Source organism: Globicephala melas, chromosome 6, assembly GCF_963455315.2.
Source record: "Globicephala melas chromosome 6, mGloMel1.2, whole genome shotgun sequence".
In the NCBI taxonomy this organism is placed as follows: domain Eukaryota; kingdom Metazoa; phylum Chordata; class Mammalia; order Artiodactyla; family Delphinidae; genus Globicephala; species Globicephala melas.
In genome coordinates this window covers 76,040,778-76,063,348 of record NC_083319.1, presented here as the reverse complement: position 1 = coordinate 76,063,348, position 22,571 = coordinate 76,040,778, and the positions used below count along the sequence as shown (strand labels likewise).

General features: G+C 40.3%; 1 protein-coding gene and 1 pseudogene across 10 annotated transcripts in view; one reads left to right on the top strand and one right to left on the bottom strand.

The window, feature by feature from the left end:
• Positions 1 to 22,571, top strand: part of LINGO2 (leucine rich repeat and Ig domain containing 2) — a 1,190,714-nt gene that overhangs the window by 1,081,654 nt on the left and 86,489 nt on the right. The window lies entirely within an intron of this gene.
• Positions 7,412 to 22,571, bottom strand: part of LOC115838991 (protein disulfide-isomerase A3-like) — a 53,215-nt pseudogene continuing 38,055 nt past the window's right edge.

Below are 22,571 nucleotides of genomic sequence, written 5' to 3'. Positions count from 1 at the left end.
TATTTTATTTTAGAGGTAGGAAGAAAAGAGGGGGTGATAGAAAAGGTTTAAGTTTCTTATTTCTAAAATTCTGATAAACCTAGATTGTGGAGCATCACATTTCAGCCAATAAATATAACATATTATTAATTCTCCAAAACCCATAGTAGGTACTTTGTCAGTTAAGGTGTAGATAGGAAGAAGCTTCTATATGTGTATGCAGGTGTGGCGATAACACTTGGAAACCAAGGCAGGTCTTATCAAATGTCTGCCTCATTTGTGAATTACACCCTCCGTAGTCTCTAAGTAATAGTGGTAAAAATAGCCAAAGCAACAGAAATGCCAAGTCACAAGGAAAGACTAAGATGTAACTATAGCTCCTGTGGCTCAACCAAGTGAAAGTAAAAGAAAGTGAGAGAAGGTTCCTGGTCCTCTACGAATTTGTCTGTCTGGCCCTCCTTCTTTTCTTGTGGTCAACATTTCTCTTGCTACCCTGATGATAAGTACGGGAAGGGCCAGGGTTCCCAGTGACCCTCTAGCATGAACACCTTGAGTTCTATTACAGGCTCTCCCTCCTCTCTCACCAGAGTCCCCCTCCCACATCACACTTCCGCGCAGCTCCGTTACATCAGCAAATCCACTCCCAGGATTTTGTTTCTGTCACCTGGGCTACAAGCTGTCCCCCCGCTTCCCCCCACAACCCCCAGCAGAGTGCTGTGTCAGTGGGAGGAGGTGGACTGAGATGTGTCTGTAATGACGAGACATTTTTGAGTGGTACCATTGGCTAGTAGAGGGGATAAAGTTTTCAGCAAAGCGGCAAATGGGTCAGACATTCCCCATGACTCTGAAAGGCAAGATATCTAAGAGGGTTGTCGCCCATAGAGTGCCCTGGATAAATCTCATGAACATGGTGTGATAGAAAGAGTCAGTTGAGTGTGATCAGCTTTTCTTGAAGGATGTGATTATTTGACCCCCAAATAAGAAGCTTTGAGCTTCATTTTCCTCATCCTTGAGACAGAAATTAACTTATCCATTCCATATATATTTATTAAGCACCTACATCTTGTGCTAAGCGTTGGAGTTACAGAAGGACTTAGAGTAGACCCTCATCAACTGGTAACTGATACTAAACACAGACTGTATAGTACTTGCCCTTCCTTTCTCCCCCATGGCTATTGTTCATCAATAGTTGTTTATATTTTATTGAATATTTGTTCTGCAGCTAGCTGTTGAAAAAATAATAACAGTAACAATAATTATAATAACAAAAAATCAGGAACCATAGTCCCCAGTTGCAAGCAGCCCATGGTCTAGCTGAGAAGATATTATCAGTTCTGAAAGTCGAGAGTAGCTCAGATTCTTTCCTGCCTTTGGCATTTACATCTCTGTTCTTTAAAAATACCAATATCCAATCCTAATAGAGACCTATTAATTCAAAATCTCAGGGTGAGACCTGGACAGCAGTTTACTTTTAAATTCTCCAGGTGATCCTAATTTACAGCCAGCGTTAAGAACCACTAGTCTAATCGTTGGCAACCCCTGACCCTGGCCACAATACCTTGATGGTAAATATTGCCAGAACTGAAGCAAACTATGTTATCTCCAGAAAGAACTCAGAACTTAACACCATCAGGTGAGGCCTTAGACTCTTTGAAGTTGGGATTAGTACTTCTTTAAAAGTTGGACCAGATTTGGTTTCTATGCTATTAATTTTGATATAAATACAGATATATAAATATATATTAAACTGTATACAATTAAAATTCTTTAAAAAAGGTATGCTCACAAAAGCCAATGTTTGCTCGGCCATCATTTATCACCTTGTTTCTCCTTAGTGTTCCAGTTTTATCCTTTTTGAGCTCTCCTTGCACCCTGAGATCCAGCCGTACTCAACTTCCAGCGATCCTCCCAGAGTTTTTCACCTTCTCTTTGACTATAGTGTTGCTACTGCCGGATCCACTCTCTCCCCCTCCCTCTCATCTAATTCCTGTCCCTTCTCTTGGACTTAGTATAGATACCATTTGCTCTGCTAAATCTTTCCTGACTCCACATCGAGTTAGGAAGCCTCCCTGTGACTCCCATTACACCTTACATTTTGTCTCTCTAGGCCTTGTCACATAGTCTTGCTTATGTATTGCTCTGTATTCCTCTCTGGACTATACGTTTCATGAGAACAGGAAGCATACCTGTAATAGTTACCATTTCATCCCCATTTTCTACATACTGCCAAGCATGTAGTAGATGCTTAATAAATATCTGTTGAATTTATATGAATACAGATGTTTATTTATGCACACGTACAACAAGTAAACTGTGGTATCAATTATCTAGCTCTTGCAAGCACAGATCACTTTCACATTAAAATCGTCATATAATTGGTGTTTTCCTCTGAGGAAACCCTTTCATGCCAGATTTCATGCATTTGAGAACTAATAGATGTCACTTCTCTCCCATTTATCTTGGCCTTCTTGGGCTTTGGTTCATTATCTGTAATTGTAAGGCCCTTCCTGTCAGAAAGGTTGGGAGTGAATAGCTTAGGCTGAAAAGAGCTCTAATTTCTCAGTCCCATCCTTGATGATGCATGCCATAGGTTCACATAAAATTAGGTGTCTGCTATTGTGATTGGTAAAGGACTTCCTGGGCTGTATCACGCTCTCTCTGACAGATGGTGTTAAAGCCAGTCCTGGAGTATCTTGGGAATTGATGTGCTTAACAGTGAGAACCAGAGGTCCCAGAACTAAGCTCTTCTTGGAAGCCCCCAAATTCCCTACAGTGGATACTGACTCCTATGCATGAGATGTGACCAATGTGCTTTGTGTTGAAGTGGAAATAACTTTGCTCAAATGATAGCCTAATAAACTAGTCATTACTTCTAATTGCTGGCATTAGGACTTTACATTTCCATTCTCCATGATTATCGTCACTTTCATTATTAAGCAGCTCTCAAACTTTCACCACTTTCCAACTTTGTCAAAGATCAAGTTGCCAAAGGAATAAACTGGGGCTGTCTTTTTCAGAATTCATACTTTTATTGCTCAGTTCACTACAGAGAACTGCATGCTTCTTTAATGAATTAAAATTTAAATCGGGAACACTGGCTGGGCCCAATTCACCCCTGCTGATGCAAAGCTGCTTAGCATATCAAAGTGATAGGAGCTCAGAGAGCACAGTGCAAGAGACAACCCTAACTGTATAATGAGAGAGAGGACACACGGAATTTGAGGGAATGCCTGCAGTGCCCAGGGCAACTGTAATTTTGAATATTATATACTTACTGTTAGATACAAGAAATTCCAACACTTTGCTGTGCAAACTTTGTCCCCCAGACTCTCTTGCATAATTTTAGATGGACTGTGTATCCTATTTTTTATTAACTTGGGTTCTGTGAAAAGTATATCTTTCTTCTTGATCAGATCTTTGTTTAACTACATCACCTTGCAAGTTCTTCAAATTCCAGTGATGCTGAGTTATTGGAAAGAAGGATGACATAGAAGAAAAATGGTACCTTGGAATTTGAAAGAGTATAGTTGGAATTCAACTATAACATTAGGCAAGGTTTGAAATCTTACCAAAGCTCCCTTTCAGATTTATTGTGAAGATTAAATGAAATCATTAATGATGTTTGAATGAGATCTTTGAGATGTATTCAGCTCCAAGAGGCAGAAGTTTATATCTGTTTTGTTCAGTGCTATGTCTCCAGTGCCTAGAATAGTGACTGGCCCATAGTATTGACCTAATAAATACATTTTGGATAAATGAATATCAGATATGCAAAATACCAGCCACAGTACTTGGTGCGTAGGCGTATTCAGTAAATGGAACTTGCTAGGATTGTTTCCAGAATTAATGAGAGACAGGAAAAATCTACTCAGTAGACAAGACTTCAGGATGTAGAATGCTGTCGAGTGACATTTTGAAAGTGGATTAAATTTTCTGCAGGAGACTGAGGATTTGTCACATGTCTTATGAAACTGTCCCAGTAATGTGTCTGAGTATATCCTTTCTCATGGGCACAGTCTTCCCATTGGAGAAAACGAAAGCTACACTGGTTGACTGTGCAGAGTTATGACATCAATGGTGTCTGTTTCCATGATACCCTGGAATGTGGCTCACCTAACTGTCAAAGCCAGAACTCTTGCAAAGTAAAGGTTTTCACAGAGTATCATGTGTAGGAAAATAGAACCGTGGAGAAAATCTTGGAGGAAGGGTTTAACTAAAAAACTTTGTTTCATCTTCTTATATTTTTCCTACACTTGTTACTGATATGATAGTATACAAATGTCCAAATTTGGTGATTTTAGTTGAAAGAAGAAAGAATAATAAAATGAATATAAAATCACCAAATCTGAACATTTTGCCACATTCACACATGGGCTCTCTCTCTATATATTCATAATATCTCTATATATGAAATGTACATGTATTCATGTATCTATATGTATAAATATACATGTATACAAATAACGTACATATCTCTAAATAAGTTACAGGCATCATGGCATATTACCCTAACTATTTATCTCAACATCTATGTCTGCATACCTAGTACTCTGTTCTACATAACCACAATAGCATTAGTATACCTAAGACATTTAACAGTGATATGATAGTACTATTTGATTCGTGTTCCATAATCAAAATTTGCCAGTTATCATATTGATGTCCTTTGAACTCTTCTTATTCGTATGCAACCAGCGACCATACCTGGCATTTAGTTGTCATGCGTATTTATTGTCCTTCAACATTGAACTCACTTTCTAAAAATCTGTCACAATATTACTTGTGAAGAGTCAGATTGTCTTTGCAGAATATCTCCTAATTGGGATTTGTCTGATTATTTCCTCACGATTAGATATTTAATGGTTTTTATTCAGAATCCAGATAGGTGACTTTATACAAACAATCTGTATTTTATTCATCTTCATTTTTATGTCTTTCCTACCAGCCTGTGAGCTTCTTACAGAGAGGGGCCGTGTCTTATTCGTCTTTGTAACCTCAGAACTCAGCAGTGCGTGCCACATGCGGGTACCTAATAATTCATCATCGTCCCCCAACCTGTTCCTTCTTTTCATTTCTAATTTTAGTTGCTGTACTACCATTCACCAACCACCCATACCGGGAAACTAGTTAATGAACTTGACGCCTCACTTTCCTCTCCTTTTCCTCCCATCTCTAAGTAATCACAAAGCCCTACCTGTTATACCTGCGGAATATTCCTCCAACCTTTCCTTCATTTGCATTCCTATATTAGGCCTTCAGCATCCTCTCCGGAACCATTAGAGCAACCCACTAACAGTCCTTCTTACTGCTAGTCTCAGCCCCATCAAATCCAACTTCTAGCCAGTTTTGAGACTGACCCATTTAAAAAGCAAACCTGACTATATTGTTTTCCTGATTAAAACCCTTCAAAGGCATCAGTGATTTATGGTATGGGGTCCAGGCTCTTTAGCCTGTTAAAGAAGCCCTCTATGATCTGATTGCCTCCTACTTCGTATCTCATCCTGCCTTGTACCTTTTGTTCCAGTTACCGCTGAAACCCTTGAAACGGCATTTCATTTGTTGAGGGCCAGCTACATGTCAGGCACGTTAGTGCTTCCTTTACATACACCATCTCCTCTAATCCTTACGTCAGTTTGTGAGGTAGGTGGAATTATTTGCATTTTAGAGATGAGGAAATGATTTGCATTACCCAGCTAATAAGTGGTAGAAGCAGGACTTAAACACGAACCTGAAGGCCTTGCCTTTCCACCCTGCCGAGGTGGTCTCTACTCACCACGCTATTTCTTACCTTCATGCCTACTCCCTGCATGTAACACCTTTCCCCCAGCCGTTTATTCTTGTCGCATTGTAGAGCTCAGAGCTGGTATCTTTTATTACATCTTGTGCTGGATTAGGTACAAGGTAAAATTAGGTATTAGGTAAAATATCCTGGGGGACTTCCCTGGTGGCGCAGTGGTTAAGAATCCTCCTGCCAGTACAGGGGACACGGGTTCAATCCCTGGTCTGGGAAGATCCCACATGCCACGGAGCAACTAAACCCGTGCGCCACAACTACTGAGCCTGCGCTCTAGAGCCCGTGAGCCACAACTACTGAGCCTGAGCTCTAGAGCCCGCGCCACAACTACTGAAGCCCGCACGCTCAAGGGCCGGTGGACCGCAACTACTGAGCCCACGTGCCGCAACTACTGAAGCCCGCGTGCCTAGGGCCCTTGCTCTGCAACAAGAGAAGCCACCGCAACGGGAAGCCTGCGCACCCGCAACGAAGAGCAGCCCCCGCTCGCCGCAACTAGAGAAAGCCCATGCGCAGTGACGAAGACCCAATGCAGCCATAAATAAATAAATAAATAAATTTACAAAAAAATAAATATCCTGGTATAACTCTAGTGCTGTACCTGCATTATAATTTAATGATCACTCTATATATCTGTACATCTGTCTTTCCCACTCGACCACCAGAGCTGAGACCATATCGTGTCCTTGTTAGATATCCAGAGTAGAGTCAAAGTAACAACTCAGTAAATATTTGCCGGGTCAGTGCGATGGACAGACCGCAGAGCTCCTGATGCTGCCATGTTACACGTGGCTGGCTTGTATAAAGACTTTGTATACACTTAGCAAATTTTCAGACACAGATTTGCAGTCGAAAGAGGTAACTAAGTTGTGTGACAGAGCTCAAATTCAGTATTGTCTTTTCTTTTAGAGGGGGCGCATGTATTGTCATTGTTCCCAAATGTACAAAAAGAAAAGACAGATAAGTTCCCAGTGCAGTTCCCCCACACCCCCGCAACGTTGCCCCCAACACAAACAATTTTGCCCAAAACCACAAACATAAACTGGTTCTGGTATTCTTATAAACAGTGCAGCTAAGAAACAGTTTAGAGAAAGTTTAACAGGATTCAGATTCTATCCATTCTGTCCTCTCAGCCCTGAGAGGTAATAATCCCATATGGGTCCCAGTCCTCCCCAATGGTTTTCCCATCTCTGGTGGAAGAGTCCTTTTTTTTTTTTTTTTTAATTTATTTAGTTAGTTTTGGCTGCATCGGGTCTTAGTGGCGGCACGCGGTATCTTCTGTTGTGGCGCGTGGGCCCTTCATTGTAGTGTGAGGGCTTCTCTCTAGTTGTGGCTACACGGGTTTTCACTTCTCTAGTTGTGGTGTGTGGGCTCCAGGGCACGTGGGCTCTGTAGTTGGGGCCTGTGGGTTCCAGACTGCGTGGCCTCTTTCCGTTTGCCGCACGTGGGCTCTAGTTGAGGCACACGAGCTCAGTAGTTGTGGCGCGTGGACTTGGTTGCTCTGCAGCGTGTGGGACCTTAGTTCCCTGACCAGGGATCGAACCCACATCCCCTGCATTGGAAGGCAGATTCTTTACCACTGGACCACCAGGGAAGTCCCTGGAAGAGTCCTTTTAGCAAGTGGTATATTTGGCTGCTGCTTTAGGGATCCTCCAGTGCTGCCTTCTTCTTCTTGGGTTTTTCTTCTTGAATTATGGGGGCCGGGGGTGGGGAGGTGTTGTGGCCTGTCACTTTAGATAGCTAATAAAATCATTTAATTCATGGCCACCTTCGTATTTCTTTGGATTTAGCTTCTCGTTGGCTGGAGAGAAGCAGATGGTAGGAAAACCTCTAACTTCATATGGAGAAGGCACATCATTGGCTGTGGCATCCATCTTGGCTGTGATAATATCTGGGTCTTTTCTGAGCTTCTCTCCCAGTTCTTTATACTTAGGCTCCAGATTCTTACAGTGACCTCACCAAGGAGCATAAAGTTCAATCAGCACGTCTTTATTTTCATCATTCACTAGTTCATCAAAATTCTTTGCTACCACTACTTTTACGGGCCTATCAGTGCTCTCTGGGATAGGCTCTCTGCGATAGGCTCTTCAGGTTACCATCAAAGTAATCCTGCAGGAATATCTCAAGAGCCTTGCCATCACGCGACAATTCCTCCTGCATGACAAGCTTCTCTGCTTTTGCGGTTCTGATAGCAACAATGGCAGTCTCTCCAGTGGCACTTTCCAAGCCCAAATCAGAAAGTTCATGGCTAAAGGTTTTGCAGCTAGCTACAGCAAAGTTGAGTTTCTTCCCAGCATCCAGGAATTTCTTTGCCACCATCATCACTCTGTTTCTCCAGTAGTTGGAACGTTTAGCATGTCCTTACCCTGTATCGAATGTTTATTGTCTTCTGTCATGTGAGGGCAGATACCAAAAATGTTTTCCTGAATAAACTTTTTTAATCTTTCCACTGGTCATTTTCTGTTCTGTATATGCCACAGTCTTGTCCTCAGACTTGCTCATCAGATGTGAAGGACAAAACAAGGTGATACCCTCTCCATCATCATCATACTTGTTCACCAGAGACTCAGCATTGGTGTGTGCAAATTGGTAGTTATCTCTCAAGTTGCTGGCTGCTTTTTGAAACTCAGAGTGAGCTTCACTGAATAAATCTTTGAAAGAACCCACTACAGAAGCATCTTTATCAGTAAGGGATTTTCAGATTCTTCCTCAGTCCTGAGAGGAACTGAAGCTGGTGTAGCCTGCTTCTTCAGGTGGCTGACAGTTCTGTCAGCAGTCCTAGGCCCATCATAGCACCTAAAACAGAATGTAAAACTTTTCAAGAATAGTGCTTAAGTAAATAATGATTTAAAATTAAAATAATTCTCCTCTACTGTGAGTCCTTTTTTCATTTTACAGACCGCCGCATTCACTTTGTTACGCTCAGGATAAAATACATCCTGTGGGCATGTAAAATGCAAAAAGCAAAATGCATGCATGAGCGATTTTCATTAATGATGGTGTTTTAGACGTGTCTATATAGTCTTCATAATATTTTAATTACCATATATTTTGCTGAATTGATTTTATTATCTATTCCTGTAATCTTGGACATTTATGCTTTTTTTTCAGTCTTTTGGAATCATAGATAGCTATTCTGTGCATAGGTTTTTGTTTCTGTTGAATTATGCCATGAGGAGAAATTCTGGAGTCTAAATTTGGATCAGAGTATATCCATCTTTATTATTCTTAACATATTGCCTTCCAGAAAGAATGTATCCATTGAAATGATCAGTATAAATAAGTGAAAACAACAGCTTCCTTAAACTTTAACCAGCAATGGCTACCATTTTTAAAATTTCTTAGCTACTTAAACAGGTGATTAAAGGTATCTCCAGGCTCCATCAAGGATGGTCTTTTCCCCTGTTTTTCTTTATTACTGATATTTCTCTATGTAATGTTTGTGTTAATGTCATGGCTTATTCGATTTTTAGGTTTTGAGGTTTTCCTTCTGAACTTGAATGAACTCTTCATATATTACAAATGTTAATTTACCTGACATTTTCAGTACAATATTTTTCTGAATCAGTTGTTTTTATAGGACAAAATTGAATTTACAACATTTTCACTTACAGAGGCTTTCAGTTTCCGTATATTCAGTAGTGGCAACACATCCATCCCTCTGCGTTTCCTCAGTGGATTCTTGTATTGTATAAGGTGTAGCTCTAACACTTTGGTTTTCTAAATTGTCCTATTTTATCTTAATGCAACTTATTAAATAAGCCTCCTTTGTCCCTCTGTTTGGGAAAACTGACTTAGCTTTCCACATATGTTTGGGGTTTATTTCTAATGTTTCCACCTTTTCCTGTTGGTGTGCCTTTCTGTGTTTATGTCAATACCACAGTTTTAAGTTCTAATACTTTTGTATAAGTTTAATGTCTGATATGGCTAGATTTCTTTCTCTTTTCTCATGCTTGGATTGTCTATCAGAGTTTTGCCTTTTCTCATATTTTTTCATACAAATTTTGTTGCAATTTAAAAAATCATATTGCCATTTTTAAAATTTATTTTATTTATTTTTGGCTGCATTGGGTCTTCGTTGCAGCGAGCGAGGGCTACTCTTCGTTGTGGTGCATGAGCTTCTCATTGCGGTGGCTTCTCTTGTTGCGGAGCACAGGCTCTAGGTGCACGGGCGTCAGTAGTTGTGGCTCTCAGGCTCTAGGGCACAGGCACAGTAGTTGTGCCGCACGGGCTTTGTTGCTCCGCGGCATGTGGGATCTTCCCAGACCAGGGCTCGAACCCATGTCCCCTGAATTGTCAGGGGGATTCTTAACCACTGCGCCACCAGGGAAGCCCCATGTTGCCATTTTTATTGAAATTGTGCTAAGTCTGTAAATATCCTTGGAGTGAACATACAGATTTATGATTTCCAGTCTCACTGAGGCAAAAACTATACCTGTCTATTTAATTTTTTGAAAACTTCTAATAAGGGTTTGTAAGTTTCTGTAAAAGACTTCTGCTCTTACTTTGTACAGCATAAACCCTAGTGTTTCAGATTGCTTTTAATAAAATAGTAATGGCTAACTATTACTAAGCATGTAATATGCACCAGACACTATGCTAAGCACTTTGTATATATTATCTCATGAAATACCTCTGTAAGGTAGCCACTGTTATCACCATAATGCCTGTGAGGAAGCTGAGGTTTATGCTGGTCACGTAATTTGTCTATGGCCACATGGCTGTTAAACGGTAGAGCGATGATTTGCACCCAGGACTGTCTGACTTCGAAGGCATTGTTCTTAACCACCATCCTATACTTGGTAAACTGGAATTATGAGCTAATAAGATAATGAAATTTAGCGAGAATAAAAGCAGAATTCTTATTTCAAGTGGATAAGAAGAGAAAGGTCAGTATCTGTTCAGAATGTGAAAGAGTTCAGACCTTCTGTGGAGTATCAACTACTAAAGTGGCATGATTGCTCTAAACAAAATAATAAAACCCAGTTCTTTGTTAATGGACATATGACGTCAGCTTATGGAAGGGAATAGTACCAGTGGATCAGTATCTAGAATGCTGTGTTCTCAGCCCCCTGTTTTGAGAGTGGTCTTTATAACTGGGAGTTTCAGGAAGGGATGATAATGTGGTAGATAAAGAGGAATTATGTAGAATAAATGGTTGAGGGATGGGAACTTTCAGCTTGGTTAAGAGAAGACATCTGAAGAGTTGTCTAGAGCAGAAAGGAATAGTCATGTGGTGAACAAAGGTTTCAAGGAAACATATTTTGACTCCAGTAAATTCTTATAGAATTAGCCTGTCCAACAGGGAAACTGGCTTCCTTGCAATTTAGTGAGTGCCTCATTCATTGAATTATTTGAGCAGAGACCAAAGGTTACAGAAAAGTGGTTTCTAAATTGCAAAAGAAGTTGATGTAGATTAATGGTTTTTAAAGCGCGAGTCCAACGACTGTAGAATCAGCCAGAAACCACAGTTGTTAGAAATGCAAATTAGAGGACCCCACCCAAGACTAACGAATCAGAAACTAAGATGAGGCAGCAGTCTGTGTTTTAACTAGCCATCCAGGTGGTCCCTGATGCATGCTAAAATTTGAAAACTACTAACCTAGATAAAGTCTAATGTTTCTTAAAACTCTGAAGTTTAACTCTTCTTACTGTTTGTCATGCAGTACACTTTTATATCAGGCAGTGTGATACTAATCGTGTACTACACCTAAGGGAAGTTCATTGTTGAAATAACAAAGGGACCTCAGTATAAAGTGGTCCCAGTAAATGGTTGGAGGTCTCTAATACGTGCACAGCAAGCTGTATCCACTAGTAAAGGCATGGCATACCCTCATTATATGTGTATTTTTTTCCCCAAGGATAGATATGTAAATGCAAATTATCATACTAGTTTCATGCTTTTGTTTTCATCATCAAAGTGAATTGAAGTCCTCTGGAGGTGGTTTGGAGTAGATGGGAAAAACGAAATTTCTTATAGCTGGGAAACAGTAGATGTTGAATTCCCTTCGCCACTTAGCCATCTGTTTCTTCCACCGTGTTGTGAATTCCTTTGGCATTGGGAGCATATCTCATCCATCTTTGTATTTTCCATGGTGATTAGTGCAATGCCTGTGAAACGTTAGTGCTCAGTCATTGCTTATTAAATATAATGTATTTAAGGTAATAAGTTCTCCAAGTTTCAAAATATGTTTTTCATACAAAATCAAAGTATTGTGATTAAATAAAACAGAGAAGACTAGAACCCAAGGCTGCCCAAACCAAACACAACCACTATTTACATTTTGTAATTTGGACAAATTTACATTTATTCAGATTACATTTGTAATGACTCTCGATCTTTTCTCCCGTTTTCTAAAGCTTCGTTTTACATGGTTATAATCATACTTGGCGTTCTGCTTTTTTCCCTTTTCATTGTAGATTAGGGCATCGGATTATACGATACACTCACATGTGCAGAGAGAATACAGAGTTTTAAATTTCTGGAGCTAACGATCTTTCTCATCGACCTAGTAGGTAATTGGAAAAATTGGCAATTAATGATAGCTTAGTCTTTTCCAGCTAAACAGTCTGTATCTGTGAAATAGTAAGTTCAATTGAGTTTATTGCAGAAAAATGCTCAGTGTTTCAGATTTCTGTCCCTCGTCTTCTTTACAAGATGGCATCTGGGTGGGGGATTTTTGGGGGTTGGGTGGAGTGGGTAGGTGAATGGCTTATGTGAGACCATGGTGATGAGGGAAGAGGTCTCAGGTGTTTCCATCTATTCCAGTGCCTGGCTTCTGCTGGTTCACTGGCCTTCTCAGAAACCCCACATTCACTCTCCTGAGCCAGTTGAGACATTGAGGCCCCCAGAAGGGATGCACACGCAGTATTCGGAGGGAGTCAGAACTGTTTTAAGGTCACCTGTCTAGCCATATTCATCAGTCAGTTTTACACCATCTCTCCTGCATTACCTGGGGTGCCGTCCTTAGTTGAGGTGAGATTCTTTCAAATGGAGAAAAGGCAACAGATACTTTCAACTTTCTTTATCAACTTATGCAAGAGTCTCCCCACCCTTAAAATACCTGCCTCAGAGAAGTCAAGACACACGAGCTTCCCACCTTCTTCCCCAAATTCTTCTCCCTTCTTGTTTGGACTCTCCCCTGTGTCAGCACAGATAGAACAGTTCTTTCCTCTTCCTGTCTGGTTACAACTACCATACCATACTATTTTGTGTTTTCTCTACACTTAAAAAAATGAAACCAAACCAAACAGAGAACACTTTGGTAAGGCCAAACTCTTGATATGAAGGAAAGGGAACTTTAAAATTTAGAAACCCTTGCTGTCGCTCCACAAACCTGGCTTTCAGATTGTCACTGCTCTTAGGAAAGTCTGTTGTGAGACTTAAGGCTGACCCATGATGCCATGATGTATGAGGCAGTCCCCATTCTCTGCTTCCCTGAAGCACCAACCTCATTGCTCAGCTGCAGCCTAACATGATTTTAGGGGGAAATAAAATATGTCCATTAAAAATTTATAAGTATTATATATATTAAAATGATATCAAAACACCCCTGTATGCTCTGGTGTTATGTAATGAGCACTGTGATTGGAGATGTATGTACTTTATTTAATCCTTGGGTTTAATTTATTTAATCCTTTATTCTCATTTTACAAATAGACACATTGAGGCTCAAAAACAAACCTTGCCCTAGGTTTCGCAGAGAGGGCATTCTTTCAACCACATTGTGCACAATAGTTAACCAAATGCATACACCACTGTTTATTTAACCATTCCTCCATATTTAGACATTTAAGTTGCCACAGGTTGTTTTTTGTTTGTTTGTTTGTTTTAACATCTTTATTGGGGTATAATTGCTTTACAATGGTGTGTTAGTTTCTGCTTTATAACAAAGTGAATCAGTTATACATATACATATGTTCCCATATGTCTTCCCTCTTGCGTCTCCCTCCCTCCCACCCTCCCTATCCCACCCCTCCAGGCGCACAAAGCACCGAGCCGATATCCCTGTGCCACGCGGCTGCTTCCCACTAGCTATCTACCTTACGTTTGTTAGATACAGGTTGTTTTAAAGGCAGATTTGCACCTCCTAGTACAAGGACCCGGAGTTTAGAATTCAAAGGCTACTTCAAACCAGATGGGGAAAACTTATAGATTAAAAGAAAACTAAAATATGTATCAACAACCAATTGCAATGTAATAACCTTAGGTGAATCCTGATACAAACACAATGTAATGACAACAAGTAGAATCAATTGTAGAGGCTTAGGTGGAGGTTGGGAGGATAGAGGGAATGAAATTGGCCATCATTTGATCATTGCTGAAGCTAGGTGATGGGTACTTGGGGGTTCGTTTTCCCATTCTTTTGTATATGTTTGAAACTTTTCATAAAGAAATGTTTTCTAAAATGGAATAGGATTCCCTACGCTTCCTGAGTTTTGAGCAAGGAAGAGTTCTTTTTCTAATAATATTAAGCAAATATGCATTTGTATGATTTTGGTTCCAGTCTCCAATCCCCCAGCCCCCTACCCTCAACCACATTCCTCTTACATACTATATAGCACTTGACAAATTTCTCTTGGGTGAGCCATGTCAGATGAAAATTCTTCTTCATTGTGGGGTAAAAAGAGGTCATCCGTGATCTTGAGTGATGTGTGTGTGTGTGTGTGTGCGCGTGTGTGTGTGTGTGCGTGCGTGTGTTGAGGGCACACAGTCAATGCAGCTGGCGAGCACTGCAGTTCTCTGAAACAGTCCCTGCCAGAGCCTCGTTATCCCACTCCATGCTGCAGTTTTATCATGTGTCTGAGAAAGTGTTTCCTCTGCCAGGCAGGAAGGAAATTGGAAAATAAGTGCCAACTTCTAATGCCCGGAGGGCATACACTGGCATCTCCTTTTCTGGTTGGTGAAGCCAGGATGTGCTGCAGAGTGTCTCATTAACACCAGGGGCTTGGCCAGGCAGGGTGCCCCAGTTTGAGCATGCATGCTATCCGGGCACAGTTTTTATTCGATCTATGAAACGTGCTAACGTCACGTTGCATTAGACCCCCGAAGGGGGTCTTTAGAAATGTTTATACTGTTTCCTCCCCTCACCTCTCCCTGTGCTACTGAACCAGGTATCTGGCAATTCCAGCCCCACTGACATGAGAGGAGGTAACATTTCATTCATCTCTCTTCCCCTCTCAATATCATTCAGAATTGTCATTCACATAATCATTAATATTTGTTAAATGGAAGAAGGGGGAAAGGGCGCAAAGGTAACATACATGGGAGAGAAAGTGAGGGACAGTAAAGAATGTAAGATATTGTTCATTGCAGAATATGAATGAACAAGTACATTATCACCTTGAGATTCTGGTGGGATTCTGAAATGGAGGCAAAATACTAAAAAATAGATTAAAGATGTGAATTTTTCTATAAAGAACACAATGAAATTTAATGTGTAGGGGGAAAAATCCCTTGAATTTTATAGCTTCTTTTCATACCCAGTACAAACTAATTCCAGGATTCAAGGGTGAAAGATGGTGGCCTTTGGTTATGTCACCTTCTTTAACATCTCTACAAAATTCAAAGAAACCAGAAAAATGTCATTAAAAAGATACCCATTACAGTCAAAGACAAATCTCATCATCAAACTCCCAGTGTGTACCAGGGACTTTTTCATATCTTTTTCTCCCAAAACCGTATCATTGGCCTTGACAGTTTTATGCAAGTTGACAATTCAGTAAGGAGCACGTTGATTTCTGTAGAGGAGAGCCCAAGGGGCAAGTTAGAGGTGATGAATGTGGTGGAGATTAAAAGGTAGTAATGAAGTGAATTTTCTGATCTCATTCTTTGAAAAACAGCCATTATCAGGAAATGCTTCAGAGTTTTGAACTGAAAGCAAATGGAAGAAAAGGAAATATGAAATGCTCAGTTTCTGTCTTATCTGTATACACCATTTTTACCAGTCTTAGGCAGGCTCTAACATTTGTACCAGCACTAAGCTGGGTAATTCACACACTTAATTAAACCTTTAGAAACATATACATAGGTACATTTTATTCTCCCCACTTTCCAGTGAGGAAACAGTTTAGAGAAGCTTGGTAAATTAGCTACAATCATAACTAAGAAGTCACAAGGCTAAGCTTCTAACGCAGCTCTGTCTGAATGTAATACCTGTTTCCTTTCTACTGTACTTCACTGACTCTGTTACTGTAAAGGAGATAGTGCTAAAGTAGTTTGTGGTTTTAGAAGAACGTTCCAAAATGTCAGTTCTTGTTACTTATGGTTGACGCCTATGTCTTACACGCCTTACTCCAGGCATTAGGGAGTTGTAAAAGTTTCCATATTGCAATAATTATAACTGCAGACTTGTATGTTGTAGGGTGAGGTGCCATGGCACGGAAAAATTTCATAACTTATAGTCTGTCACTAACTATTTGTGTGGCCTTGAACAAATGTCTAAATGCTCTGAGCCCAGATCATTGCTGCCAAATACAAGATAATTTATTAGGTTAAGTCTAAATTATCTTTGTCTTCTGTGATTCTCTTTTCCTGGTTGACGCACTGTAAGTTCCACTAAATCAGAATTGAGATTTTTACTGTCACTGTTTGCAGATGACATGATACTGTACATAGAAATTCCAAAAGAAGCCACCAGAAAACTACTAGAGCTAATCAGTGAATTTGGTAAGGTCACAGTATACAAACTTAATATACAGAAATCTCTTGCATTCTTATACACTAACAATGGAAGATCAGAAAGAGAAATTAGGGAAACAATCCCATTCACCATTGCAACAAAAAGAATAAAATACCTAGGAATAAACCTACCTAAGGAGGTAAAAGACCTATACTCAGAAAACTGTAAGACACTGATGAAAGAAATCAAAGAAGACGCAAACAAATGGAGAGATATACCATGTTCCTGAATTGGAAGAATCAATATTGTCAAAATGGCTATACTACCCAAAGTAATCTACAGATTCAGTGCAATCCCTATCAAATTACCAATGGCATGTTTCACAGAACTAGAACAAAAAAAATCTTAAAATGCGATGGAGACACAAAAGACCCCGAATAGCCAAAGCAATCTTGAGGAAAAAAAAAAAAAAAGCTGGAGGAATCAGACTCCCTGACTTCGACTGTACTACAAAGTTACAATAATCAAGACAGTACGGTACTGGCACAAAAACAGAAATATAGATCAATGGAACAGGATAGAAAGCCCAGAGATAAACCCACACACCTGTGGTCAACTAATCTATGACAAAGGAGGCAAGGATGTACAATGGAGAAAAGACAGCCTCTTCAATAAGTGGTGCTGGGAAAACTGGACAGCTACATGTAAAAGAATGAAGTTAGAACACTCCATGACTCCATACACAAAAATATACTCAAAATGGGTTAAAGGGCTTCCCTGGTGGCACAGTGGTTAAGAATCCCCCTGCCAACGCAGGGGACCCAAGTTCAAGCCCTGGTCCAGGAAGATCCCACATGCTGCAGAGCAACAAATGCCACAGCTACTGAGCCTGCACTCTAGAGCCTGCCAGCCACAACCACTGAAGCCCACATGCCTAGAGCCCATGCTGTGCAACAGGAGAAGCCACCACAAAGAGAAGCCCACGCACTGCAACGAAGACTAGCCCCCACTCGCTGCAACTAGAGAAAGCCCACACACAACAACAAAGACCCAACACAGCCAAAAATAAATAAAATTAATTTAAAAAATGGATTAAAGACCTAAATGTAAGACCGGACACTGTAAAACTCTTAGAGGAAAACATAGGAAAAACACTCTTAGACATAAATCACAGCAAGATCTTTTTTGACCCACCTACTGGAGTAATGGAAAGAAAAACAAAAATAAACAAATGGGACCTAATTAAACTTAAAAGATTTTGCACAGCAAAGGAAACCATAAACAAGAAAAGACAACCCTCAGAATGGGAGATAATATTTGCAAATGAAGCAACGGGCAAAGGATTAATCTCCAAAATATACAAACAGCTCATGCAGCTCAATATCAAAAAAACAAACAGCCCAATCAAAAAATGGGCAGAAGACCTAAATACACATTTATCCAAAGAAGATATACAGATGGCCAAGAGGCACATGAAAAGATGCTCAGCATCACTAATTACTAGAGAAATGCAAATCAAAACTGTAATGAGGTATCACCTCACACCAGTTAGAATGGGCATCATCAGAAAATCTACAAACAGTAAATGCTGGAGAGGGTGTGGAGAAAAGGGAACCCTCTTGCACTGTTGGTAGGAATGTAAGTTGATACAGCCACTATGGAGAACAGTATGGAGGTTCCTTAAAGGACTAAAAATAGAATTACTATATGGCCCAGCAGTCCCACCGCTGGGCATATACCCAGAGAAAAGCATAATTCAATAAGACACATGCACCCCAATGTTCCTTGCAGCACCATTTACAATAGCCAGGTCATGGAAGCAACCTAAATGTCCATTAACAGATGAATGGATAAAGAAGTTGTGGTACATATATACAATGGAATATTACTCAGCCACGAAAAGGAACGAAATTGGGTCATTTGTAGAGATGTGGATGGACCCAGAGACTGTCATACAGAGTGAAGTAAGGCAGAAGGAGAAAAACAGATATCGTATATTAACACATATATGTGGAACCTAGAAAAATGGTACAGATGAACCGGTTTGTAAGGCAGAAATAGAGACACAGATGTAGAGAACAAGTGTATGGACACCAAGGGGGGAAGGGTGGGTGGAATGAACTGGGATATTGGGATTAACATATATACCCTAATGTGTAAAATGGATAACTAACGAGAACCTGCTGTATAGCACAGGGAGCTCCACTTTGCTGTACGGTAGAAACTAACACGACATTGTAAAACAGCTGTACCCCAATTTAAAAAAAAGAAGATGGGAGGGAGAAACGACTGAGATGAATGTCTTTACTAAAATACCAATAAGTTTGTCAAACTTTAAAAAAAAAATTGAGATTTTAAAAAATATGAATGCTCTTTTGGGTTGAATTTTAAAAATCTTCTTAAAGTGACCTTCCATTTTAGCCAATTTCTCTTGCTCTCTCTCAGTCTCACACACACACATGCACGCACTGCATACATGTACACACACACACCCAGCACACTCTGTACAATTAGAATTATTATTTATACTCAAAGAAGGGCAGTTCAGAGTTGGTTTCAGAGACAAAGCACACAGATAAGGAGGAATTCCAGGCAGTTTAGTTATTCAGCACAACTTGAACATTAAGACAACAGCCCATCTGTCCATCCCACTGTCCTCTACCACCCCTTGTGAACTCATGGAAGGTTGTTGATCTGGACTCAAGTCTAGAATTCTGGCTGCTTTGCTATGAGTCTATATTGGCCTCACCTACCTCCAAGCTCTCAGAAACCAGACTGTGACATGCAGTATGAAGAAATAGATGTTAGATTCAGACATAGCAGGTCTTGGATATTCTTTTGAGAGGATATTTTTTCAGCTGTCCACAGTGGTAACTTTTTGGCATTTCATTGTATATAGACTTTGGGTTCTAAGGAGGAAATGTTAACCAGCAATGCTGTGGCATGATTCCACCTAGTGAGGGAATGAGATTCTTAGCTTGACGAAGTCTTCCTGCCACAGATACTATCAGTATGTGACTGTTTTTCCTGCCAAACTGATAACTTCTCAAGAGCCCACTATGTACTGTAGACATCCCTTTATTGCTATAGCACCCAACTCAGTGCCTGATACATAGTGGCAGTACATCAAGTAAACAGCAGCATGTATTTTGTGGTGGGGTTAAAAAAAAACATGAATTTTGGAGCCAGGCATCCCTGTGTTCAAAGTTCTGGCTCTGCTAATTAACCTGTGTGTTTTTGGAAATGTTGGTTCGATTCTCTGAGCCTCAGTTTTCTTATCAGTACAATTGGATGAATAAAACTTCTTGGGATGTTGTTTAAGGTTTAGAGACAGTATAGGCAAAGCAGCTATTGAATTGTGGGCACTCACTGGGCAATAGCCAACAGCAGCAATATTGGAGGTAGGCAGGACTAAATAAATGTTAGAACAATAGAATTATTATCAAGGGCTGGGTTATAAACCATTGTGTCATAGTAGAGAAGGAAACTGCCATGAACCTATCAGGAAGAAAGAATTTTTTTCATTTAAAATACAAAGAAAAGTGTTTTAACAATTAAGAGTGGTCTGTCTTATGAGGTGAGAAGATGCCTGCCCCAAAAAAGGAAAGAAAAAGAAGACTTCAAGCAGTCTTTAAACCAGTAAAAGATGGAAAGGAAGTTACACTGGGCTATTACTGGGAGACTTCCAATTCAGCAGTTTCTCCATTTCTGATATCTGGGTTCATTTTCAGTTGTGAAGGCTTCCCAGTCAAACATGAAGCCATAATGTTCAAGACGGATTATTAGTAGTTTGCCTTTGCTGCACTAGCATAGATTCTTTGGAGAGGAATTGAAAAGACCACAACTAACTTTTAATGAAGCAGTCTGTTTTGCTAACATCAACCAAAAACTAACAGGAAAGAAGGCACAATGTAGTTTGTAAGGAAGGGAGTGATAATCATTCAACATTTGATTTACACTGTAAATGCAAGGAATGGAGGAAAGTGGTTTTGAAAAATCTCCCAGGACCAAAATAAAATTGCTCACCTTATCTCATGCTGATGAGCACATGGGCTCCGGCTTGGCATATGTTTTCATAAACTTCACATTTTCAGGGAGTGTGGCAGATGTGTAAAGAGGAACACATCTGCGACCCCGTGGAGATGTTTTAGCAGAAGGCACAAGGTCGTGGGTCAGAGGGGGGCATTTCCTGGGAGAAAAGACAGCAGAAATACACCTCCTCATGGGCCCCAACACCAGATGAGCAGAGCACTGGCGTTTGTGTCTATGAGGGACCAAATTTTTCATTAGGAAACTATTGAAAGACTAAATTGTTCTGTCTCATCAAATGACGTCAGGATTTGAGATTTGCTGTGACTGAGTTAGCCCTCACTCCCTCAAAGAGTAAACGCTATGGGCTTCCCTGGTGGCGCAGTGGATGAGAGTCCGCCTGCCGATGCAGGGGACACGGGTTCGTGCCCCGGTCCGGGAAGATCCCACATGCCACGGAGCGGCTGGGCCCGTGAGCCATGGCCACTGGGCATGCGCGTCCGGAGCCTGTGCTCCGCAACGGGAGAGGCCACAGCAGTGAGAGGCCCACGTACCGCAAAAAAAAACAGAGTAAACGCCATGGACTCACAAATATTCTTACCCCTTCCTCTTCTGCGGTGAAGAGCTGGTCCACCCAGATGTAAGGCTGTTTACACACAGGGCCCTAAAGACTTAAATGTACTCAATGGATTCGTAAGGGATCCCACTTTCATTTTGTCCTACTCATACTTTTACACAGGCGCGTGCACACACACACACACACCCCTCCTATGCTTCAAGCTAGCCTAGAAGGCATTTCCTCTGGTAAACTTTACTTCCCCTGCCCCTCCCCACCTTTAATTGTGCCTCTATTATTAGTTAGAATGTGTATGCAGTAATGCGTTTTTTCTTGCATATTGCCTAAATGAAAATCTGAGGGTCTCTTTAAATTTAAATTTTTTATGTAGAGCTTCAAAAACTTTAAAATTACGTAGTCAAATTTATTGATTTGTTGTTGTTGTTGTTCGCCTCATTTCTTGAAATTAAGGGCACAGCCTCATCCCTTTGAGAAACATTTATATAGACAGTTATACTTCATGAGTGTCCAGTCGGCACAGCCCCACTGGCAGGCAGCTCGCACTCGGTTTCTAATTCTGCGAAGGGGATGTATATATAATATATATATATATATATAAAATTTTATTATATATTTATAATATAAATATATTATTTATTATATATATTATATAATATAATTAATATATATAATATATATATATAAACACTTGTGAATATATAGAAGTCCTCTTCCCTTTGCCTGCTAAAAGGACTCTGGCTGTGCCCTACTTGCCTTCTTTCAATGCCAGTCTCCTTTTTTGGGATGTCATGGCACAGAATCATAAAGAATAGTGGTACAGGAAAAGGAAATTCAGAAAGTTCATTCAGAAGAGATTTAAAGGAAAATGCTGGGAAGCGAGCAACCATGGTGTCTCAGAGAAGCAAATACAGAAAACAAATGGGAACTTTAATATATTGCTGTGGTTTGTGAATATCCTTCCCAGTGTTTGAAAAATACAAGTTAAAAAAAATCTGTGTTTTTTGAAAACAGATTTTGTTTGTTGGAGTGTTTTTCTGTGACCTCAACAGGGTTCTGTACTACTACGTGTATTATGATTTTATAAGCAGTGCTTTTAAAACTTATGAATATGAGCATGTGCACATCTCTACAATTTTCTACAATATATGTTCCCAATAGCTCATATTCTTGGTTTCCCACATCCCTCTCTTTTTCTCATTAGAGGCCCCTTCTGGTCTCATAGTGGTTTCCTTTTCCCCATCACTTAATGAACAGTTACTTAAATGAACCATGATAAATGTCTGTCCTGGCATGGTCTCGAGTTAAATTCATTATAAATGTTGGGTTGCTTAGGCTAAAATGCCTCTTATCATCTCAGAAAATGAAATTGCAGGCTCATTTTCCAGAAGTAGCTAAGGAAAGCTTGCACTCATCAATCATCTCACAATTAGGATGGAGCTGCCTGGTGGTTAAGAGCTCAGCTCTGAAGCTCCTCCCCCATGGTTCAGCCCTAGCCCAGCTACTACAGTCTGTTTTTAATCTTGGGAAAGTTACTTGACCTTGCCATGCCTCAGTTTCCTCACTTAAAAAGAGA